The following is a 27,105-nucleotide window of genomic DNA, read 5'->3' as shown; positions in this document are numbered from 1 at the left end:
GGATGTGTCAAAGGAAATAAAGCATGCATAGAACTGAATAAAACTTGTGGAATGTAGTTAATGCAATACTGAGAGGAAAATGTATTCTACCAAATGCTTATAATAGAAAAAAAGAAAAATAATAATCTACACTTTCATCTTAAGCAACTAGAAAAAATAAAAACAAAATAAACACAGGAAGAAATAGTAATAACAATTATACTACAAATCAGTGGAATAGGAAAAAAACAAAAAACATCAGTTAAACAAATAGCTGTTTTCTGAAATGATAAACAAAGGAATACTTAGGTATAAACCTAGCAAATCATGTACAAAGCTGGTATGCTGAGGAAGAAATTATAGAACATATAAATAAGTGGAGTGACATACATGTCCATGGATTGAAAAGTCAACATAGTAAGTATGCCAACTGTCTTCCAGACTGATGTAGTCACTTACTGCAATTCCTATCACAATTTCAGCAAATTTGTTTTGTAGATATACACAAATTTACTTGAAATTTCTCATGGAAAGGCAATAAAACTAAAATAAATAGAAGCTTTGGAAAAAGAAGAAAGGAAAAGGAATCAGTCAACCTTATATCAAGATGTATATATAGCCTGGCCAGCGTGGCTCAGCTGTTGAGCACCAACCTACGATCCAGGAGATCACGATTAGATTCCCCGTCAGGGCAAATGCCCAAGTTGCAGACTCGATCCCCAGTAGGGAACATGCAGGAGGCAGCCGATCAATGACCCTCTCATCACTGATGTTTCTATCTCTCTCCCTCTCCCTTCCTCTCTCTGAAATTAATAAATATATATTTTTAAAAAGGTGTGTGTGTGTGTATGTGTGTGTGTGTATAGTAGTTCCCCCTTATTGGCAGGGGATATAATCCAAAACCCCCAGTGGATGCCTGAAACAGTGGATAGTACCGAACCCTATATCTATTATGTTTTTTTCCTATACATACATACCTATGATAAAGTTTAACTTATTAATTATGGTAAGAGATTAGCAATAATAACTAATAATAAAATAGAACAATTGTAGCAATATACTATAATAAAAGTTATATGAATGTGTTCTCTCTCAAAATATCGTATTGAACTGTACTCAACTTTTCACTTAATAAAAGCACTTTATGGCTTCTTTTTGGCATATCTAGATTGCCAGCATTACTACTCTTAAGCTTTGGAGCCATCACAATACTGCGACAGTAAATCTGACAATCTTGACCAAGCTACTAAGTGACTAATGGGCAGGTAGCACACACAGCACAGATACTCTGGGCAAAGGATAATTCACGTCCCAGTGGGATGGCAGGAGATTTTATCACACTACTCAAAACAGCACACACATGAAAATGTATTAATTCTATATTTCTAGAATTTTCCATTTAATACTTTTAGACCCCAGTTGACTGCAAGGTACCTGAAACCATGGAAAGTGAAACCACAGTAAGTGGAGACTACTCTAGCTGCATTAATCAAGACAGTGTAGGACTGGTGGAGTGACAGATCAATGGAACAGAATAGACACACCATAAATAGACCTGCACATGGTCAACTGACTTTTGTCAAAAATGCAAAAGCAATTCAAGGAGAGAGGGTGGTCTTTTCAACAAATGGTGTAAAAGCTACTGGATATCCATAAGCAAAAATAAATAAGAAACTAAGTAAATAAATAAATAATAAAAAAGTAAGCCTTGACCTAAGCCTCATATCTTATTACAAGAATTAATTCAGAATGGATATTAGATTTATTTATTTAATATATTTTTATTCGTTCCAGAGAGAGGAAGGGAGAGGGAGAGAGAGAGAGAAACATCAATGATGAGAGTCATTGATTGGCTGCCCCCTACATGCCCCCTGCTGGGGATGGAGCCCACAGTCCAGGCTAGTGCCCTGATCCAGAATCGAACCTGATATCCTGGTTCGTAGGTCAGTGCTCAACTGCTGAGCCACACCTGCTGGGCAAAATGGATGTTAGGTTTAAATATAAATCATAAAATTATCAAATTTTTAGAGGAAAATATAAAAAAATCTTTGTTCCTAAGATACAGTATAGTTAGAAGACATGACACCAAAACCATAAGCCATAAAAGAAAAAAATCAATAAATTGAACATTATAAAAATTAAAAACCTTATCTCTAAGTCATACCATGTTATGATAATGAAAAGAAGAACTACAGACTTGAATAAAATATTTGCTAGCCAAATATCTGAAAAAAGACTCATACCTAAAATACACATAGAAGTCTCAGAATACAACAGTAGAAACAAGTAAATCCAATTAAAAAATGGGCAAAAGACATGAACAGGATGGCATTCAGATGGCAAATAAGCACCAAAAATGTTCAGCATCGTTAGCCATTAGATAAATCCAAATTAAGGCCACAATGAGGTATCACAGCACACATATTAGAACAACTAAATTTTTTAAAAAGTTATATTAGCAGCAAATACTAGTGAGAATGTGAAAAATCTTATTTCTATTATTGTTACTAGAAATATGAGATTGCACAGCCACTTTAGAAAATAGTTTGGCAGTTTTACATTTTCCATAGAACACAGCAATTATGCTCTTGGCCTTAATCAGGAAATAAGAAACTTATTTCTATACAAAAGCCTGTACATTAATGTTCGTAGCATCTATATTTATATCAACCCAAACCTGGAAACTATCCAAATGTCCTTCAAAAGTTGAATAGTCAGTTACCACTGAATCCATGCAATGAAATGTTGCCCAGCAATAGAAGGAATGAACTATAGATGGCACAGCTTGAATAGATCTTAACAAAATTATGCCAAATGAAAAAAGTCAAATTTTAAAAGATTACATACTGTATGATTTAATTTACATAATATTCTTGAAATGACAAAACACAGTTGTGATTGCCAGGGGTTAGGGTTAGGCAGAAGGCAGTGGATAGATGTGACTATTCAGGAGTAGCATGAGGGATCTTTGTGGTGATAGAATAGTTTTGTGTCTTGAATGTGGAGAAAGTTAACCTAATCTACATATGTGATGAAGTTGCACAGGACAAACACAAACAAGTGCATGAAAAATTGGTGATCTCTGAATAAGGTTATGGGTTATGGATTGACTAATGTCAATTTGCTGGCTTTGATATTGTGCTATATTATCTAAGATGTCCTTATTGGACAAAACCAGGTTATGGTTACACAGGATCTATTATTTTTAACTTTCTGTGAATCTATAATTATTTTCAAATTTATAAAAAGTCAAAGAGCACATACAGTAAAATGTTAAAACGAACAAACAATAAAACCTTAATTCACCCATTGAAAGACAGAAAAGAGGAAAGAGAGGAACAAATAGCAGATGTGACAAACCAAAATCAAGCAACAAAATGGCAGGATCAAACACTAATACATAGAGATATATGACCAGGTCGAGACATGCTATGGAATACTACTCAGCAATATAAGGAAAAACTGTGGGCATCTACAACAGCAATGATTTTATACATATATATATATATATATATATATATATACACACACATATATATATAATCACACAATATATATTATATACCATATATCATATATCATATATCATATATCATATATTATATATTATATATATTATATAATATACCGTGTGAAAAAAAGCAAAACAGAAAAAACATGGAGTCTATGGTTTTATTTGACTGAGGTTTGAAACAAGACCAAACTAATCTATGCTCATACATTTAGAATAGTGGTTGCCTGAGATGGAGTGTATCTAACTGGAAATGGACATAAGGGAGCTATGTTGGGTGATGGAAATATTAACACCTTGGTAGGTGTGTGGGTTTCACAAGTATATGCATTTGTCAAAACTAATCAAACTACATGAGTGCATTTCTATGGATGCAAATTATACTTTAATTTTGATATGTCCTTTAAAAAGAACTTTACAAGGTTTTCCAAACCCATATGAATCATTCGGTGTACATCCTGGGGAGCCCACGCTCCATTTGGATATCACTAGAGTAGTCAGGAATAAACGCAGGCACTTTGGAACACAGATCTCTAGGGCTTAGCACCCATTTTTGCATGACGACATATTGGCCAGATGCTATTCAAATACTCTACCTTGGTTTAACCTCCACATTTTGAAGAAAACAGAAAGTGAGGAAGCCCCAAAGTGTTTTCAACCAAAGAAATAGAGATTTTTTACATTTATTTTGAAGGGCATCTTAGGGAGGGAGCTGAAAATTTCTTCCCCATTTCCTTAAGAGGTAAAATAAAATAAAAGAGCCTCATATCACTTCAGTTAGATTTTAGGAAACACTTGACTAATCTATAAGGATCTAAATCTTGTTATAATCACGTAACTAGGAGAGTAAACAAATATACTTTGCACAAAACCTAGATCGTAAAACTACAAACTTCGGTGAAAACCATCCTCTCAGATGCCACCTTTACTCCATTAAAATTTTTTTCCCATTATTTTAAGAACTGGTGCTGCATAATCTTTTGTCTTCTCTGTACTTAATATGACTTGTGCTTAGAAAATGATCACTATGACAAACATCGCTTGAATTGCCCTGTCCTTCTCCAATGTTCTCATTAAATCTCACTTAAAAGAGTAAGAAAATAGTTCAGCTAAACAACAGTGGACACTGTAAAACATCATTGCCAGTATTTATAGAAATATTAAGAAAAGAGTGTCATTTCCTTAGAATGTTTAAAAATCAGTAAGTATAGAAAATATAATACCATGGCAGGCCCAGAAATATCCTGCCAGCTGATTCAGAACCAAGAATTATATTAAGAAGCAGTTCAAATCAAACTCAAAACTAAATATACATAGTTAACAAAAGTAGGGCGATTGAGTTGTAGGGAATGATACCTCTACAGATTTTCTCACACCCTAGGCCTGTTTAAAGTGCCAACTTTCCATTCATTGCTATGACTTTGCCTTAGAGATAAGTAATCAGTGTTTTCCTTTCCCTTTTACGCATTTCAAGATGCCACCCTCAGCCTGGGTGCCTAACTCTGTCCTATTAAAGCAAATAAAGAGGTAAGCACATGCATTGAACAGGTGTGTGGAGAACCCAGCCACTACTCACTCCTGAGAATTACAAAATGGACACACAGATCCCTGCCTCCGTGGAGATGAGCATCTTGTAGGAGCTCATAAGTAGTTGTTGAATAAATTAGTGAGTGAATATCAGTTCTGTGAAGGGGGGAGGGGGAAGGAAAACTACCATTTATCCTGCACCCACGATTCCTGAGCTCTGTGCTAAGCTTTTTACATATCATCTCATTTAGTCCTGAAGCCCACCCTTGTTTCTTTTTAGAGATGCATAAAGGACCCTGAGACAGCTTAAGTCAATGGCTCAAAGGCACACAGCTTAAGAGCAAAGCCACAATAAATACCCACTAAATAACCTACTCAATTAGACTGCCGCCCTATAATTATTTAGTGGTGACGACAAACCTTGAGTCCAGAAACACATAACTTTGAATTCCCCTGTTTCAACTGTTCATATTTTGTATTTGGGCATCTCTTTAGATTTAAAATCTAGCAAAGTCCAAACACTACTTCCTCAGATGAGCCTTCCCTGGTATCTCACACTTCTCAAATCCTTTGATTATATAGTCTCCTAATGCCAAATACCTTTCCTTTATACCACTTACTATTGGGATGATTTCTAACTCTTTTTCTAGATTATAAACATGGGAAGTGGTGCAGGGAACATGCCTGATTTTACTTAACAAGTACACTGCAGACCCCAGAGTGGGCACCATATGATAAACTAGAATGACTTACATAATTACTGAATGATGAACTACATAATTACTGAATGAATGAACATTTTAAGGGACTTGCTCAGAGGGAAAATAAAATGCTATAAGCCTAAAGCTAGTAGCAAATTATAGGTAAAATCCTCTGAGGGGATAATTTGAGAGGGTTGGGCTCAGGGGAAGAGAAAGAGAGGCGCCACTGAGGACACACTAAGTATTACAATGCATCTGCACACCTCAAAGTCAGGAATTAGGCTGATCCCCATATGGATACTAGGTTGCAGCTATCTAATTTATTACCTGGGATAAAGGCCCCTGAAATGATACTTCTAGCTTTAGTGGTCCATTCTAGGTCTAAACAATGAAGATGCTTTGTTAGTGGAACACTTGGTTTTTCAAAATCCCTCTCCCCACGAAAGGACGTTTCCCTGATAGTCTCAGTCCTGTGGTACGTTTTGTAACAATTATGAATATCTAGGAGTCGTCCTTGAATCCTCCCTTCCTTCACCCCACCAGTCCTCTCCTCACTCAGCCTCAAAGCGAGTCCTGTCATTTCTGCCTCTCAAATATATTTCCTGGACACTTTTGTCATCTTCACTGCTTCTACCCTAGGCCAGCCACTGTCTACACTCTCTGCTTTAGCTTCCTAATGTCCTCCATGCTAGCCTTTGTCAATCTATTCTACAAAATAGATTTTATTTGTTAATGTAAATTAGATTATATCATTCTCCTTTCAAAACTTTTTCACTCGAAATTACAACCCTAAAGCAGTTCCATTTTAGTTTTTGGAAGACCTTCATACTGTTTTCCACAGTGGCCGAACCGATTTGCAATCCTAACAACAGTGCACCGGGGTTCCCTTTTCTGTGCATCCTCTCCAATGCTCATTTGTTGATTTATTGATGATAGCCATTCTGACAGGTGTTTAGGTGACAGTTCATTGTGGATTTAATTCGCATTTCTCACATAATAAGAATATATATCCCTATGTTCATTACAGCATTCTTTATGATGGCCAAGATATGGATGCAGCCCAAGTGCCCATCAATAGAAGAGTGGATAAAAAAGTGGTGGTACATATAATGGAATATTACTTGGCCATAAAAAAGAATGGAATCTTACCAATTATGACAACATGGATGAGCCTAGAGGGTACTATGCTAAGTGAAATGAGTCATACAGAGAAAGATAAATACCATATGATTTCACTTATATGCAAAATCTAGCAAAATAAATAAATAAAACAGAAACAGACTCATAGAGACAGAGAACAACCTGATGGTTTCAGAGGTGGGGGAGTGGAGGGCTGGGTGAAAACTGTAAGGGGATTAAGAAGTACATGTTGGCAGTTACAAAATAGTCATGGGGATATAAAATACAGAATAAGGAATAGAGTAAATAATATTGTAATGACTATGAATGGTGCCAGGTGGATACCTTAATTATCAGGGGGATTACTTTGTAAATTATATAATGGTCTAACTACTGTGCTCCTGAAACTAATGTAAAATAATATTGAATGTCAACTTTAATTGAAAAATAAAATTCTAAAAAGAAATAAAATAAATAAAATTACAACCATTACCTAAAGTCCCCACATGATCTGGCTCCTGCCTATTTCTCCACACTCTCCTGGAACCCTTTCACTCTAATTCTATTTGTAATCCTGTTTTCACATCAGGTTTTTCATGTCCTCTTTTGTCTGACACAATGTCCCCTACATTTCTCTGTCAAAAAGACCCTCTTTTTATTCAGTTTCCCTCTATAATTTTGCCTCTTCAGAGATATTTTTCCTGGCTTTTCCAGAGAAACAAGTCTTCACTCCACTTGACAAAGCACCTGCCCATAGGAGTTACTTTTATTAAGCTTTACAATATGCTATTGAACTATCTTAACTAAAACTGAGGAAAAGAGAAATTCAGTAACTCTCCAAAGGTTTCCCAGTTATTTTGTGCTAGAGTTTAGATCCAAAGTCTAGGAGAATTTGCACTCAAGTTCTATACTCTTTACTCATGGGTTCTAAAAGTATTTGTTTACAAAAATGAAACAATAAAGCATGTCAGCAGAAAGCATGATGAACTGGAACCTTTGTTCATTTCCCATTTGGGGTTCCATATTGTCCTAGAGTCTGACCTTGGGTAGGAAGAGAAAGCCACAACAATAATTATGATAGAATGTCCTTGAAAACGTAGGATTGGATGTCAAATCCAAATTAATTTTTATTTTAAATAAATAACAGAAATGACTTGCTTCTAAAAAATACTTGTTTATGGACAGAGTCTAATATATTTAAAGTGCATTTTTGGCTATATTCTTATACATTATTAACTTTGGAATTCCAAAATTACACCCCTGCTATTATTCTTCATGTACCTCCCAAATTTGTGTCCACATTTATCTATTTTAGACACATGAGATGTGACAGTTGACGTATGTATACAAATAGAAATATACATCCCTGACAAAGTTGAAGAGAAAAACCGATTTAAAAAATACCCTAAGCCCAACTCTGCAGAATCCTGAGAAGTTTGGTAAAGAAGTCCTACCTAGAGCCTGGTAAGCTGTCCACAAGTGCTTTTTCAGTGCTTTTTATTTCTCTAGAATCTTCTTTGAAGTGGTGCTCTAGGAATCATAAATAACTTCCACTGTGTCTGTGAAGGACTGGATTAAGGCCCCATTATTTTGAGGAAATGAAAGCATAGGCCGTTGGAGCAAATTATATGAGGCTTTGGCCAAGTGGCAATGAAAATTACCTTCTTTGGTTTATAGTGTCTATTGGGCATGAAAATAATTGGCAATGGCTGAAAGTACCCAATAGCATGACAAAGTTTCTTTCTAAGAAACTAATTCAAGTCTCAAACCACATCATATTCTCAAAGACCCTTTTTTCTCCCTAGTTGCAATTGAATTCTTATCCTCAAAAATGGACATAGTGTTCCAAAAATCCATTTCATTTAACATTATTCCCACTTGTAGCATATGCTATGATGTCAGATATGTGGTATATTTAGGTATTCTGGGTCCTTCTGGTGTCCTTGAGACATTCTCATTTCTGGGCTCTGAGTTCTGTACATCAATACAATTTTATTATACAAGGTTTTTCTGACTTTTTTCCCTTTAATTCTGTCTCCCCCTCGTCCATTTGAGAACCAATCAGTGTGGAAGGAAGCATGTCCAGGCAAATTAGCTATTACTTCATTTCCAATCGTAAGGTTAATCTCACTAACAAATGTCACTCCAATAAGTTTAATTTAAAAAGAAAGAAATAGGCATCTAATTAATCACTGACATGGAGGTTTTCCTAACAAGCACCATTTCTGCCCAGGTAGATGATAGCCCTTTTTTGTGGATCTCTCTACCCTATACATACTTCTATCTCTCTTTCTTGTATTACTGCTTTTATTGTTTACTCTTGTCTTTGATCAAAGGGAAAATAATACAGAAAATAATATATTGTTACAATAATTGTTGAAAAGCACTTGTTTAAATTCATAGTCATTCTTTACTTAGCATATAAGAATGGAGGAATTCAAAATAGAATAAGAATAGAAAGACTTAGCATATAGAAATAGAAGGAAGTGACCTTAAAATTATTCCTTAAAAAGTTATCAAAAGTAACAAGTATGATATATACTGACTGATATAATCATTTTATTCACAGTCAGGAACAAGAACCAAACACCTGTACTCAAGACTAGCATTTATTTTTCTGGTTGTTCTGGGCACTGGATTTAACAAGATGAAAGGAAAAACGACAAATTTAACATTGTCTTCAAATGATGTGTCTTGGTACTAAAAACATGCAAAGCAATCTCTTGAAAAATATTTAGAAAGTGCAAAAATTTTGTAAAATGATGAACTTACTACAAGATAAAAAATTCATAATTTATCTATATTAATACAACAACCAATAAGAAAATATGATGCAACAATAACATAATTATAAAAGAAAAACTGATTTGGAGTTTTAAAAAATCCAAAATCCAGTGGGAGCCAATTCTTTCTTTCTTACTATTTATTAGTGGGCAACTTTTAAAAGTTTTATACCCACTTTGAGGTTTTGTTGGTCATACTCCGAGTACAGGATGCTTGTATTTGCATCACTCATAGCTCACGCATCAAGTGTTTTGACATTTTATTTGGTTTCAATAGCTTTTAATGATTTTAGGCAAAGCAGACTGGTTATAGTAGATGGGTACAGGTAACTGAAAAAGATAGATTTCTACAAACCCACAAGTTTTGTACATATGGGCATGGAGTATTCTAACCCAGCTCGCCCTTGCAATCCTTTGAATTTCATTAGTGAATGTGTGATTTTCTGTGCTGCTCTTTGAATTTCTTTCTTGTAAATCAACTTCTGATGTATAATTCTTGGAAATATAAAGACACATTAGAACAAATTTCAAAACGGGCCATATGTGACATGCGGGAGACAAAGAGCCTGATTAGAATGGAACCTGGTATCTCTTTATGGAGCTGAATATAATTTAAGACACCATGTTGCTCCTTAGGAGGAAGCCTTATTTATAACAGCAGTACCATGCTGCATCACAGATGCCAGTGGAAAGTGAAACTATGATGAAATTAATGTGACCTTTCTCAAGCCTGCAGAACGTAAATCAGATATATTTAATAAAGATCAAGTTTGCAAGAAATAGCTTCGACTTCAGACATGTAAAGGCTTCAATGAAAGAAATGAAGGCAACACTTTGTACAGTTCTGGATATAGTTTAAATTAAGCAAAAATGATGAAAAGTGTAGTTTGGAGATGTGCAACTTTTCTTCATTAGATATATGTGGCATACTGAGAAATTCAGTTATTTCACTACATTTTTCAGGCCATTAGGCACATACAGGTATCAATCTCTTGTGTATGTAATAAAAATTTAATTTCTGATGCCTAACTAGGATAACTGCATTAAGTAGTATTTTGGTATTTATTTGGGGATGATTTTGTGTTCAAATCCCCTATAAAGTCTATGATCCAGTTTTTAATAAGATCCTGGAGCTTTTGAAATCTTTATATATGAAAAAATGATAGCACGGTTCTTCCTCAAAATAAAAGCAAAATGATTGAAGTTTTCCTGGCTAGGAGAGAGGGCAAAAGTTTATTCTGAAGACAGAGATTTTTAAGATTAAAGTCAGGTTTGGCAGGAAGCCTGCTTTATTTTAATGAAAGAATGAACCGGAGCCAAACTCATTACTATTGGAATACCTAGCAGCCCCCAGGCAGAGAAGTGAAAGTAGGAAGACACCACACACATTTTAACTTGCCAAGACCATGATAGAACGAAATCAAATTCATTAATTCATTCTGTCTTTCATTCATTCAAAACCAAATCTCCACTCTGCATAGACTCTGGGAAAGGAAACGAAGGGAGAAGCAGATACCGCCTTCAAAGTGCTCTCATCAGATTAATTGCACCCCTTTGCCTGCCACGCATCTCTTTCAAATGCCTCTATGCCATAACTATAGAATGTAGGAGATTCCAAGGAGCACAATTCTGCTTGTGGAGTATCAAGAATGTCACTAGAGAGGACCCGAGTCTTTGAATATAAGCAAGAATTTACAAACCTGACAAGGGGAAGATGCTTGTTCAGGGCAAAGGAAAAACAATGAACAAAGGCACTAAATGGAGCATGAGCATGAAGGGTCTTGGAAGTCATTCAGTGGAGACTGACTTCTGTCATAAAAGCAGCGAAGAGTTTGAAAATGAATTAAGCCAGAGGAGTGACACGGTTATATTTGCATTGTGGAAAGATCCACCTGATTGCAAAGCAATTCTGAAGATGTGTGGAGAGCAAGAGTGAGATGATCACAGTCAGGGAGACTTTGGGAGGCCGCTGCAATCAAGGCACTGGAAGCGATGAGGGGCCTGCGTTAGTGCCTTGCTGACCGTAGCAAAGGGATGCAGGGGCATTCAGGTGATATTTAGGAGGTGTGGTTCATAGGATTTGTGTCTCATTCGATGGGAAATCAAGACAAAACGAAACACCATTTATGTGAAAACACTTGGATCTGGGATGCCAGAAGGAAATCTACTCAGATGTCCAGGAGGAGTCTGGGGGGAAAAAGAAGGAAAAAAAAAGCTGACTGGAAAATATGTGGTCCAGAATCATAATTTCAGAAATTATTGACACAGTAAACTTTTTAAAGACATAACATTAGATGAGAAGGCCCAGAAAGCTGATACAGAGAAGGAAAAGATGATCTCAAAGATAAAGTAAGGAGAAACTTAAACATTTGGTTGGAAGGGCTGGGAAGTGTGGCTAGAAGGAAAGGCCAGCGAGGCAGTGGGAGGAGAAACTCAGAGGACAAACCCTTGGCCAGGCATAGTGTTAGGCGTTTTACACATTTTCTCATTATTATACCCAGTATTTGAAATAATATTACAGAAAATATTAATATAATCACTGTGACTCCTTCGAAATATAAATTTCATAATAATAAAACATTAAGAACTCTATAAATTCAGAGCTTATTATAAGCTGTGCTTACATTGATTTGTGTTTCCACTTTATTTAGTAAATAGAAATATTGCCCGGCCGGGTGTGGCTCAGTGGTTAAGCATTGACCTAGGATCCAGGCGATCAGGGTTCGATTCCCGGTCAGGGCACATGCCCGGGTTGTGGGCTGCAGCCAATCAATGACTCTCTCATCATTGATGTTTCTATCTCTCTCTCCCTCTCCTTTCCTCTCTCTGAAATCAATAAAGATGTATTTTAAAAAAAAAAGAAATATTGTCCATTGTTAGTAGCTTATGAAAAATCCTGTTTTTAACAACATCAAAATTCATAGTTATTTTGGTGATTATTGTGCTATTATTTTAACATTCTGTTATTATAATTTAAAATATTTTAATGCCCTATATGAATATCTTTCAAACATGAGTTAAATAGTGGACCTTGTGATGAAAAACAAGATGGGAATTAGTAAGGCTGGAACGTAAATTAGATGCAATAAAAACTTAGCAATTTAGTAAAAAGCATAGTATGAAATATTGGAGATAATGTTGAGAAAACAGATAATATTATACCAAGTAAAGCCTTACATTTACAAAAGGCATCATTAAATTAGATCAAAAACATGAGCAAAGAGTAAAAAACAATCTGCAAATATAACATAGAAATGTGACCTTAAAGTGAGATTATTAAAAATTAGTATGGTCTTAAAGTACTGTAGCCACTTCCACCCTCCCTACAAATTCACATTTAGTTTTTAAAATTGGTCATGAATTAAGTGTTTTTGCATGACCTAAATTTCCTGTGTTGTGACTATTCTATAATACAACCCATGAGGATATGAACACACATTGCTAGGATTTATGAAGATGATTTGAAAGAGGAAAGAAAACTCCAACTTTAAAGGGCATTGCGAGTAGAGTCCTAGAACAGCAAGTGATTTTGTGGAGAAGGGACGGCAAAGGGGGAATGCCAGGATGCAACGCCACCGAGCGTTCACGTGTGCAGCCCGCTTCCACGCAGAGCCTGCCCACCGCACTCTCAGGGTTTAGCAGAGGAAATTTTAAGCAGACAGTAGCCAGCAGGTGCTTCTCTGCAGCCTCTGAGCAGCCTGTGGGCCAGCGTCTTGGAAGGCAGCTGCTCCCTCTCAAGTTTGTTGCTAATGCTAGAACTTGGAGGAAGAGAGAGAAGCTTTTACCTGCCAATCAAGTATTCCCCAGAATACGAGGGAAACTAGAACCGATTAATAATCCAAATCAATCTGCATCCAGGTTTCAACTCTTAACTGTCAGCAGTGACAAATTTGGGATTTGGGAAACAAGTCAGTTTTGGAGGCACATTCAACTGTGAACTGAGAATTATCTATGGTTCAGATTTCACCAACAACATCTGCACAACAAATCAGTTACCTGCCTTTATACTTGCCTTTGTAGCAGCTGAACACTCATCTGAAGCTGAAAGTTTTTCTTGTAATACAATGGCACCGTAACGTTGTGGTATATATATTAGGTCTTACAGATTATGATAACAGGAAACTGGGTAAATTCCCAAACCTGGATTTAAGGTGATGAATATTCTCCATGCAGTGGACAGCTACTGCGTCTGCTTCCTAAACGCCTAAGTCCACATTCCATCTTATGAGAGAGAAGTTCATTATAAATCTTCCTCTTTGAAGAGATTAGGCGTTTCATTTTAAAATGAACCATCTGGGAATGCCTGTGTTTCCTATTTGAGCTACTTGAAAAATAAACAAAATAAAAGTTCATTTTTACTGCGATTTAACCTCATGTTTTTCCTTAACCAGATGTCCTTTGGAGTGTGTTCTATCATACCAGTGCCAAAATAACAAAGAAGCTAAAATATTTGTATCTGCAATTATACAATCAATTTCTCAGACATTGTATATCAAAAATTCATTATTCTAGCCACGATTACGTGGAAGTGTTGATCACATTGTCCAATATTACAACTTTTTTAAAATATAAAATATCCTGTACCTCTCTCATCTCTCTTCATTTTTTTCCCCAATATCTTCATCATTTTGAAAGGATCATGCTTCGAACAAGCAGCAGATGTTAATACAGATATATAGAACATCTCAGTTTTCTCACTGCTAACTCAGCTTACTGAGCCAACTTCACAATTCTCACATTCCTGAATCCTTGGAGAAAATGCTAATTTAGATTGTTAAAATTGACACGGGTTAGGGTATAAAGGGTAATTAGCATAAGATCCTACACAAAGTGTTCTTAGCACCATTAATCAACACCCACCTAGGCTTACACTTTTTTAGTCAGAGCTGATGTTTAATGGAGTTAAAAAATATCTAAAATATTCTGTTCGAGTTAGGTAATAAAAAATGCAGTTTGTCCTCAAGTCAAGTTTGAGGGTTTTTAAGGAGAAAAATACATAATATGCAGTTGAAGCATAACTTTTATTTTACACTTTAGAATTATTTAAAGCATGTAAAGGTACTCTCTTGAGGAAAACACCTTTTAAACACTTGTGTTTTTGACATATGTGTGCCAATGCTGTTCTATACATGTGTTGTTATTGCTGAAAAGACTGATCTATTTTCTTCCCCCCCCTCTGTCCCCCCTCATTGATGCTTGCAAAAGCTAGTGCATTTGGCACCATTTTTTTTTTCAATTTTCAGGACAGGACTACACTGCTGGTGTTTCTGCCTCTTTCATTCCCAGACTCCTAAACCCAAAAATGCAACACCGAGGTTTGAATCTGCTCATCAAATCGGGTATTCTTAGCTCCTCAGATTCTGCAAGCCTGCCATATTAATTGAAGCTCCTTTTTTCCTCTCCTTGCTAATGATGTGAACTAGTGGCAAGAGAACTGTCTTCCAGTTTGATAAATGATTCAAAGTCACTTAACTTTTTGCTCCTTAGTTTTTGCATTTGAAAAAGAGTAAAATGACAAAAATAACTGATATGACAAGTATAACAAAAATATTTAAATTTCAGGGGCATGGGGCATATATGTTCCTGGGAGCGAGTCTGTATATGTTCCTGAGAATACCAGGAAGACTCATCTTTCCAAATTCTATCTTGGGGGTTCAATGAAGACTGTAAACATGCTGTTACCTCTGCAGGCCATTTATTCTGTTTAAGATAAATGCTGCTTTGTATAAGACAGTGGTTGTGCACAGGGGATAGAAGCTGCACAGAACAGTCTCAAGAGAGAGGTTATTAAAAATAAAATATCCCAGAACCACAAGGTAAGTGCTCTGCTAAATGCTGATGCTGGAGATATGCAGCAGAGGCACCTAATTGAAATTGGGGAAAGGAATTAAAAGGAAGCACGCATAGAATTGGTCCCGGGTCAGGAAGAAAGTGAAGGATATGTTCCTGATATTAAGAAGAGCGTGTGGAAGTCTGGGCAGAAAGAAAGAGATGGTACATTCTAGGAGCTGAAATTGAAAGCTGGAGTGTCAGGTGATGAAGAGGGTGTTAAGCAGGGAAGTGCACAAGCATCCTTGTAGTTCAGAAAGACCACTCTGACTGCAGGGTGGAAATAGATTGGGTCCTGGAGGAGACTTGAGCAGCAGGTCAATGGGAAGCAAGTGAAGTGGCCCTCCTGTGAAACACCCGTGGTTAGAGGGCAGGACTGGGGTAAGATGGGGAGTGGGGCTAGTGATAAGAACAATTCACATGTATAGAGTATTTATCACAGGCTAGACCCAGCATTTTTCCTATATTGTCTCCTCAAATTGTCACGCATACAAAATTCCTATATTATAGGTACTATTTTTCTATAGTTGAGAAGATTCGAGTTTAAAGACAAAACTGGCTTAAACTCAGGCCTTTCCAAAAGGTTAAAACTGGGGTTTGAAGCCAGCAAGTCTTGCTCCAGAGCTCTCTCTGTCTTTGATCTGCTTTCCAGAGGAATTTAGAAGGAAGGACTGACAGTGCTCAGTGACAAAGTAGCAATGGAGAGGGAGAGGGAGGTCACAGAGAGGAGTTCCTGTGTTGTCAGGCAGGAAGGGAGCTAGTTCATATGAATACTGAACGCAGGAGGAGATTCATGGTTGGTGAAGGGTAGGGGGGCAGATAGGATTAGATTAGTGAGCACCTTGCGTTTGAGGTGCCTGCAGGATATCAGAGTGGATGGGCAATTGGACAGGTGGATCCACCTGGAGAAAGTGACTTGTACTGGATGCGTCAATTTTGGAGTTATCAGCAGCATACGAGTGTATGCCACCGGCATGAGGTTGCAGAGGGAGAGTGCGGAGTTTGAGGGTAAAGGAACCTGTGAAGGAGCAGTTGTAGAGTTAAGGGCAAAATAGAAGACTGTACTGGCAGAAAAGCCAAGGAAAGTGGTGCTTCATGATCAGGACGTGACTGAAAGCATCCAACACTCCTGACAGGTTAATAAAATATGACAAGAAAAAGAAATTGTTTGATTGCGTAGCAAGAGGGCTTTGTCCTAAAGGTGAAGGACATGGCAGGCATACAGGGTAGAGACCACAGAGGCCTGAACTGTTCTACAGACGACATGATTCCACAGTTCTACAGATTACAGGATGCAGGCCAGGGGGCTGCTGCAGGGCTGTCTGCTGGCTCCTGTAACCTTTGATGTTCTCCTCATTTCCACCTGTCACATGACTGAGAATGACACAAATTCCAGTGCCATTCAACTTTGGCTTAAATCATTGATAAAGCCATATACCCCAGGTCTTTTGTGATTTACCAAAGTTGACCACTAAGGGTAGGTATTTATTATAAAAGTGATACCATCATCCTCTCCACAGGTATGATTTTTCAAAAGTGCTATTATGGCAAGGAGCTTCTTTAATGGAGAACCTCTCCCAAAATCACTAGTTTGATTTCTAAAATTATTAGCTTTTGCTTAATAATTATACTACAGTCAGGAATTAATAATACTAAGAAAGTTTTTCCCATGTGGCGTGCTTTGTATTTTCCACAGTACTTTCACACTGCTGATGCTTTCTTCTAAGATGGTTCATGAAGGCAAAATCGGGTGGTAGAAGAGAAGGGAGTGAGAAAAAAAATCATGGTTTATATAACAGTATTGTGAAATATCCATGTTTTTAATGCTTAATTTTTTCAGATTTGATTATATAACAAATGTAATTTTAAAGCACCCTTCATGCACAAGACTCTCAAAAATTAACGACTCACATGAATCCCAATGAGGCTCTGTAGTAATACTTATTAAAGGGAAATGATGCATTTACATGACTACCTTCAGGTCACTTAAAATGTCAGTAACTTAGTGAAGAAGGAAAGAGGGAATCAGAAAAAATATGTTCCCAGACACTAGAATTATAATTTCTCAAAGTCTGAATCTTTTTATTTAAGTCTGTGGCACAAAGGATTAACAAACTTAGTTTTCTCAGGATAGGGAAGATAAGATTCATCTTATTTCTGTTCTGTTTGAAATTATGAAACCAAATTCAGTTTCACAGAGCATGATTTGGAAGCAAACCAAGCACAATCACTGTGTAAGAAAATCACTCTCTGACAGCAAATGTTCACAAGATGAATGTAGAAATGAAAGACAAGCCATTTATTTTTATTTCAAACTGAAACTGATGATTTAAACTACAGTAAATTTGTCCTTTGAATGAAACGCAAAGTACAAGTCAAATGTCTTTATAACATTACCAGTACATAAATAAGTAATATCAATAGTGATCAGGCTGATTTTGAGCTATGAGGTAAGTGTTGTAATCACACATTTCTCTGTAATATAAGTATTAGTATTATATATATGTATATGTATGATTCAGAAACCACAATCTCATTTCTGTTACTGAGTGAGTTATACCTGAAATACTATTCCATTGCAGATCAGTCAAGCCTTAAGAGGTCTAAATGGGGTGTGAGCAAGCTAAAATCTGACACTGGGAACTATATGCAATGCACTTTTATCATAAGAATATTAAAGCAGTACTTAAAAAAATAAAGTGTGCAAAGAGATAAAAATAAGAATCATATCCTTTTCAAGCTAGAAAGGATCTTAAAACATCTAACCAAAACCCTTCATTGAGCACACAAGTAAAAATGATCTCAACTAGCGGCCCCCTATACTTTCCATGGCTCCTAAGTGTTACTTATACATTCCAATAGGGGAGAGCACCTATGGGACGTACAATGGATCAGTAAACAACACAGAAACGTAGGACAAATAAAATAGCATTCTCTAGCATGATAGTATCAAGCAAATAAAGCAGCTTCACGAAGTTCAGAATGATCTTGTACTTCATTTCTGACTTTGAAACTTAAGAAGGAAAGACAAGAGATATGAATGCATGTCTGAGATAGTTTTGATAATACCAAAATGAGATGCATACAGTGAAACACTGCATTTTACTATGAATCAACTAGATTTATCTTTCAGGAGCTAATCTCAGAATCTTTTTGCTATAATTATCATAAAGACCTTAAAATCTAATTTATTATGGTGGTATTTAAAATGAGTTTTCTCAATTTTTATTTTAGACAGCTCTATTAGAAATGCCTTCTATTTTTAAGTGGTTGGCAAAAAGCTGCTAGTACCTGTCTCCATTCCACCCAAAAGATCTTATCTGCTTTGTCTCCTAATGGCTCTCTCACTCGTATTGTAGCTTCCCCTACAGAAAGGTGTGGATGCAGATACAGGCATGAAAGCTGTCTGTCTCCTTGCTTTTCAACTTTGGTCTCCACCCAGGAAAATAAACACATTCTCTCAGAAGAAGCTCTCCTACTCTAAGCCATTTATCCTTATTGGAGAAATGCTGCTTAATCTCTTACACTATTTCAACTTTTATTTTATTTTTTTATTTTATTTTATTTTATTTTATTTTATTTTATTTTATTTTATTTTTTTATTTTATTTTATTCTTCCTGTACTTTAAGTAAAGCAACTCCCCTTTCCCTTCAACTTCATCTCCTCTTCCCCTCCTCTGATTTCTTCTCCTTCTTGTTAGTGGAAAACATGATTTTCAACAGTTTATTCTGAAGATTAGAAAGGATATTACTTTGGGAACACATGGTAAAATACAGGATTTTATATAAACAATCCTCTGACCTTAGGATTTCCATAGAGAACACAAGCCTATCTACTGCTCTTCCCCAGCCCTCACTTAATCCCATGTTCCACCTTATAGGATGTCATCGTCTCTTGGGTCTATAACCTCTAAACTTTTCCCATGGAATTGAACATGAAAATTCATTCAAACTACTCTGCAAAAATAGTTTAATTCTACTATGCTGTATATCTAAAGAGAAATAATAAAAGAAAAGAAATGGGATCTTATATCTTGATCTATATTTATCTATCTCTCTATATCTATCTACATAAAAGATTTCCTGCAACATAATAAGTGCTAACCAAATATTAACATGTTATTGTTTTCTGAAAATAAGGTTTTATACTGTGATTCAACTCAAAGTAGTCTCAGAGGCACGTATGGACCAACCTAAATATGCGTAATCAAAGAGAAATAAATCACATAGGCTTACTTCATTCCTCAGAGGAAAGGCATTAGAGGACTATGCAGCCTTAGCTTCAGACTGGTTTGGCAATAATATTCTAGTGATTGTGTCTTCCTATATTTAAAAAATAGAACAACTTTTAACCTAACAATTATGCTCCTAGAAATGTAGTCCAAGGGTATCATTCTGTTCATAAAGACAGAGCTATTAGGCTGCTCCTTATAGAATTGTTTATAGTGGCAAACAAGTTGGAATCAAACTAAATGGCTAACAACATAAAATGGATTTAATAAACTATGGTAGGACTCCACTAGAAAAATGTTTAACAACATGGAAAGATCTTCACACGTGTATTGTAAAATGCAAAAGGAGATTATAAAACTTTAGGAATACATGATACTGAGTACATATATATCTAATCCTGAATTCTTCAATGTTCCCAATTTTTCTTCCACTTCACATAACACTCTATTCAACAATAAATTTTAGTCCTTAGTTTACCTGATTTCTCAGTAGTAGCTGACATTATGACTACTTTCTTGAAAACCACTCTGTTATGTTGGCTATTTAATCCAATATATTTTTTTGTCTCCTCCAATTTTTAAAAAGTTATTATTATTAAGACTTTAATTTTTTAGAGCAGTTTAAGGTTCACATCAAAATTGAGGGGCAGGTACAGAGATTTCTTATGTATTGCCTGCTCCCCACTCTCCTCCATCCCCCACATCCTCCCTTATCAGCATCCCCCACCAGAGTAGTACATTTATTACAACTGATGAACCTACATTGACACACCATAATCACCTGAAGTCTACAGTTTACATTACAGTTCGCTCTTGGTGCCTCCTACCATGTTAACTATTCATTCTCTATGCCTTTGTCAAGTTTTATCTTTACCACCTAACATCAAATATTTGCATCCTCCCTGCCATAGTACAGGCCCTCTTACCTTCTCATTTCACTCTCCATCTGTAGAGGCTATCTTTCACACCCTTGGCTTTCATTACTATCAGTACACAGATAACTTGCATATTTATAATCTCCATCACAACTTCTCATTTAAGCTTAGACCATATATCCAACAATGCAGTTGCAATGCTCTTGGTTTTTTAAAAAGCACTTCAAACTCAGCCCATCTAAAATGAGACACATCATTACTCCCTGAATCACCCATTTCAAACTGGTCACTATCTGACTCTCTTTCATATATTCCTATCTCTGAATGGAATTGTTATTAATTTACTTATGGAAGACACAATAAATAATGCTATTCTCAATATTTCCCTTACCACAATAACAAGTATAGCACAAGCCCTGTCCAGTTCCCCTTCTAAAATTCTCTCAAATCAGTCATTGGTCTCCAGCATTTTCCTTGATATAGTCCAGGTAACTATAAGGTCTCATCTGAGCTGCTGCCAGCCTCCCCAAACAGCCTCCCTATATTCACTCTGCCTTAGCTCCAACTCATTTGTGTATAAATAAGCATGCCAGCCCTTCCTTGGTTACTGTTCTTTGGTGATTTCTTAACTATATTTCAAGAATTGACCATGAAGGTGAAATAAAACATCTATCTATAAAGTTTGAAGTCCCTAGCAAATAGGATGGGCTTAATAACTATTTTTACTTATTTATTTATTTTTTAAATATATCTTTATTGATTTCAGAGAGAGGAAGGGAGAGGGAGAGAGAGAGATAGAAACACCAATGATGAGAGAGTCATTGATCGAGCCCGCAACCCGGGCATGTGCCCTGACCGGGAATCGAACCCCGATCACCTAGATCCTAGGTTGACGCTCAACCACTGAGCCACTCCCGGCTGGGCAATAACTATTTTTAAATAAATATTGTACATTCTGTCTACTTGGATATTTGTATTCATTTGATATATTTTTATTAAAAATCTAATAAAATTGATGTGATATTATGAAAACTCTTTTGGTTTTTAAGAGAGATTATTTCTTATCATATTAAATGGTTGTATATAGTCATTCCAACATTAATAATTAATTTTTGTGTTGGCCGAAAGACTTGATTTGGTTGTCAGATATCTTGGAAATTGTGGGATTGTGAGAAAATGGTACCAAAAACAAATAGAGTAAATCAGTTCGATTTCAAATGTTCCCTAGGGATCAAATTGATCATTAGATCATAAATTCCAACTGAAAGAAAATAATGACAAGATCAATCAGATTGGACATGTTGCCAATCTGTTCAAAAATTAAAAGAATTCTCAATCCAACTATACACGGTTGGATAAGTAAGTGTGCCAAGTGGGATAGGAATGAAATTCCCAGAGGAACAAACAAGTAAATCCAAAAAATCGGTGCACCATGAGGTTGAAATGTCACATACCGATTTCCCTAACTCTCTTTATGCATCTTTGCTCTGTAGAAGTGAGTAGAAATGTCCTCTGACAGATGTTTCCATAAGCAGAGATGGACTCTCTCCCAGCTGAGTTGGGGGCACCAGATGCTGCCCTCTTGGTTTGCCCACTAGATGCCAACCAACAGCACACACTTGGAAAGGAGTACGGGGAGACATCTGAATAATAGAAAGTAAACACAACTTATCTTAATAACAAGTAGTATTTTTTAAACACAAGTTAGTGATACATGTTCACTTTTTAATGTTCAGGGTCTATGAACAGCATTCACTTGGATTTCTTTAGCGCGTTGTGATCCTTTACAAACTAAAGCCCCTCTCCTCTAAAATAGTCAGCAGTTCTCAGGGACTCACTCCTACAAAAATCCACTTCCTGTTTCTCATAACTCCTCTGGACATTTCCTTCTTCATTTTTATCCACTCCGACTATTTACCCACCCACTTACCCCATCTCATCGCTGAATATCACCCCACACCAGGGTCGCTGGACCAGTGTGTCCATTTGGGTGGCAAAGTAAAATATGAATGAGGAATGAGGTTATTGCCTACTGCAAGCCCTCCCTTGATAAGAGTAACACTGCCCTCTCAACCTCATTCCTACACTTTAAGGCTCTCGCCAGCGTTGAGTGTAGTGATGAAATGCAAATAAATTTATCTCAATCTTCTGAGTGACCAACGGCCCATTTTTAGGAGGAATAAACATTGCTTTTACCTAGGGGGCTGTCCTGGTTTACTTCTGTTGTCTCAATGCAATTATTGAGCACCCTTTTTACTTTCAAAAGTGTTCTATTTTGGAAGACAAATTATATGTATGGGCATTGTACTTATAAGGTCTATGTGTAAAAATTTTATGGGCAGGAATGAGCATAGGGGGAAAAATTATTTTGTCCCTTGTGTGTTTCCCAATGCTGACAGAAAACAGCTCCATCACTTTAAAAAGGGCAGTAAGGGAGTGTAGAGAAAAAAACAAACAAACAAATAGCTACACAGAGAGAGAGAGAAAGAGAGAGAGAGAGAGAAAGGGGACTTGGTCCTATATCTGCATCCCAAGAGGGAAAGAAGTTCTGGCCAGAAGAAGCGCTGCTGTGGCCATGGGAGGTTAATTTTTACCTGACAGGGGAAAAGCAGAGACAAGAGAGGCAAACTGCTGGGGTTCTCAAATCTCCTCACAACTGGCAGATACAAGGGCAGGAGGGTGGGGGTAGGGAATGGAGGAGGTAAACAGAGTGGGACTCCTTGACTGGGCTGCAGGCAGTGATCTGTTTCTTATTCTTCCCCAGCCCTGTAGAATTCAGTGCTTATTTTCGAAGGAGCATTAGTATACATGTTGATTAAGTTCTATAATTCCATTAGCAGAGTACTAAGCTTCAGACACACTGGGCTTAATTAGGCTTTTATGAAAAGGCCTAGGGAATTAACCACAGTGTACAACATTGTTCATTTGAGCAAATGCATTCCCAAATGCAAACAACCGCTCCACAAACTTTGGGGATACTATTCCTTTGAAAGCTCTAGATCAGAATGGGATCTGATCATTTCTTCTCGACTGAGGCTGCACACTGGAACGACTGAGGAGCCTCTAAAAATACTATTTTGGGGATCTACACCAAGAAAGTCTCATTTAATTGGCCTGGGGTGAGGCCTGGAAATAAGTATTTTAAAAAAGCTCCTGGCCACTGGGTTGCAAACCACTGGGCTAGCAAATGCTTTTTGGATCGATATTCCAGTAAGTGGCTCAGGAGGGTTTGTTTGCATTACAAAGAGGTCTGTTCTTCACAATAGGATGCACTTCCAGTTTCATTTTCCAATTGTTATTCAACCTAGAATAATCTCTTTAGTTGTGCCTTTCAAAAAAAGACACACACCTGTTGTGTAAAAATAAATCTTGCCAAATATCCAGTTATCACTTAGTCTTTTAAAACTTAGTGCATTGTTTAAAAGGAATGAATAAGCCACTACGTACTGGCAACAGAGAATTTAATAAGAGATTAATGGCATGTATTTGAAAGATTTCACTCCTCAGTCCCCTCCATCAAGTTCCTGGCACATTTTAAGGATAGATTTGAGTCCTGCTCTGCTCCCTGAAGGTTTTCTGAGTAAGATTTCCTGCTTTAGCAGAGACCATGGTTGTGGAGATAAGATTTATTAAGCACACAAACTCCTCAAAGTCCAAAATGAAGAGCTAATTTTAAGAGTCAGCCTTTCATAAGACAGAGCTAATAATAGCATCTCCATTAGTAGCATTCAGGCAATTCAGGAAAGCACTGTGGTCTCCCTCAAATCCCCTTAGTGTGATAAATGAGGTGGCTGAGTGCTACTGGAATGATCCCACAATTGCTTCCACCAGCTCCTATCCCCCAACCCCACTGTTGTCATTCTGCTATCTGATGATCTTCTGTTCTCCTGGTTAGCTTACTTTCCCCTCCCCTCCCAGACAAATGCATTGGCATAGCTTCTGAAAATATGGCCTATAAAGTACAATTGCATGTACTGAAGTCTATTTTTCCCCATTGACTTCCATTCAGCATCTAGAAATATATGTATTCGAGTGTGGCTTTTTGAAAGCACTGAAATAAACTGTGAATGGTAAAGAAGGGGTGAGGCTCCCTGTCAGATTTCTTTATGCTCCATCAGATGCCTGTGGTCCATGCTCAGTGGGTCTCAGGCAGTGTGGGGAATGAGTGAACACATTCACTTTCCTTTGTGGGTATAGGCACATATTCATATTTCATATTGCAAGTTATGAAATTTACCTTAACATTTGTAAATTATATTTTTACCAAATTCCTATGAAATACTTCTATTTCTTCAGTGCTTCTTATTGACCATTCATTCTTAATATGACTGCATTTTACATGGGAAACAGATAATACACAGAAAATGACTAGGTGTAGTTTTTATTATTCCTAGAACAGAACTTTGTGTAGATAGTTACTTCATTCTACTTTGAAGAGCATGATAAACTGAAATTTATGTGTGCAATTTATATGGTTTCAGTTAGGCAGATCAAGAATGATTCATTTGAGAAATTACAACGGTGGTATAAATTCAAGGATGACAGCAGATTGAGTGGAAGCTACACTGACACTCTCCCAGGAGCAAACTGGAATTACAACTAAAATAGAGAAAAACCATCCTGAATTATCAGCTGCAACTGAAGACTAGCTGGAGAGCACCCTCATAACCAAGGAGGAAAAGTGGAGACCACATAGAGATTGATAGGAAGTGCAGAGGTGAGAGAGGGCTGGCTGGGCTCCTAAAGGCAGCAGCTGAAGGTACAGCTGTGGGGGTTCCCACTGAGAACCCTGGGGGTCTAAAACTGCAAGCTGGGCTTCCCAGTCCAGAGCACCAGAACTGAGCAAGGTGCCCAAATAGCATCTGGCTATGAAAAGCAGCGGGGTTTCTGTCTGCCAGGGAGAGATGGCTGGAAATGCAGACACCCTCTTAAAGGGCCAACACACGAAGTTTCACACAACTCACCTTGGGCTCCAGCAGAGGGATGACAGAGTGGACTAGAGCTGTGTGTGGAGAATACTGGGGTACTGACTTGGGGACTAGAGACCAGAGGGAAGCCATCTGGATTCCTGTGCTGAGTCATTCCTCCATATGGCAGAGGACATCTTTCTCAAGCAGACATTTACCATCCAAGCAACTTTTTCCTGGTGGGGAATCAATTGCCCCACCCTACTGGAAAACCTCAAACCCTACCCTGTGAAGTTTCTACAGCCTGAGGTTCATTAAGAGACTAAATAATAATTAGCCCCTGGGTGCTTTGAGTCTTTGCTTGATTTGTTTCTGGACCCAGGGGTTGGAAAAGCAGATCTTGGTATATATCTTTGTCCTATCCAAACACACCCAGCCCAGCATAGGGAACCACAAGCTATGAAGTGTTGTCAACTTCAAACCAGTATTCAAGGCCAGTCACAAACAGCTTCTGACACTGGCCTGCCTCCAGAGACCATCCAAAAGACTAGGAGTCCTAGAAGATCTACCTAATACATAGAAACAAATCCAAACAGGTAGCCAAAATTGGAGACAAAAAAACAAGTCCCAAATGAAAGAACAAAAGAATTCTCCAAAAGAAGAGCTAAACTAAATGGAGATAAGCAATCTATCAGATACAGAATTTAGAATACTGATCATAAGGATGCTTAACAGCATGAGACAAGATATGGAAACTATGACAGAAATTAAGAATGACATAGTAGAAATTAAAAAAAAAAATAGAGGGAATAAACAGCAGATTAGGGGAAGCTGAGGATTGGATCAACAAAATAGAAGACAAGGTAGAAAAAAATCACTCAATCAGAGAACTGAAAAGAAAAAAATAATTATAAAACAGGAGGACAATTTAAGGGATCTGTGGGACAACATGAAATGTAACAATATTCACAACATAAGAGTACAAGAAGATCTAGAAAGTAAGCAAGGGTTAGAGAAACTGTTTGAAGAAATAATGGCAGAAAATGTCCCTAACCTGGTGAAAGAAAATGTCACACAAGTTCAGGAGGCACAGAGAGTCCCAAGCAAGAAGAATCCAAAGGGGCTCGTACCCAGACATATCATAATTAAAATGACAAAAAATTCAAGATAAAGAGAGATTCTTAAAGGCAGCAAGAGAAAAGCAATCTGTTACCTACAAAGGAGCTCCCATAAGGCTGTCAGCTGACTTCTCATCAGAAACTCTACAGGTCAGAAGGAAATGGCATGAAATATTCAAGGTAATGCAAAACAAGGATCTTAAACCAAGACTACTCTATCCAGCAAGGCTATCATTCAAAATAGATGGTGAAATAAAGAGCTTCCCAGACAAAAAAAAAAAAAAAGCTAAAGGAGTTTATCACGACCAAACCAGCATTGCAAGAAATGTTAAAGGGACTGCTGTAATAAGAAGTTGAAATGGAGAGAACGAGAAACATAGGCATAAAGAAATAAAATGGCAATAGATAAGTTCCTATTCAATAATAACCTTAAATATAAATGGATTAAATGCTCCAATCAAAGGTCATAGGTTAGCTGAATGGATAAGAAAACAAGACCCAAATATATGCTGTCCACAAGAGAC

The sequence above is a fragment of the Miniopterus schreibersii genome (genome assembly GCF_964146895.1).
Source record: "Miniopterus schreibersii genome assembly, chromosome: 1".
NCBI classification, from domain to species: Eukaryota; Metazoa; Chordata; class Mammalia; order Chiroptera; family Miniopteridae; genus Miniopterus; species Miniopterus schreibersii.
The sequence above is the reverse complement of the archived record's forward strand: the minus strand, read 5'-3'. Positions refer to the sequence as shown.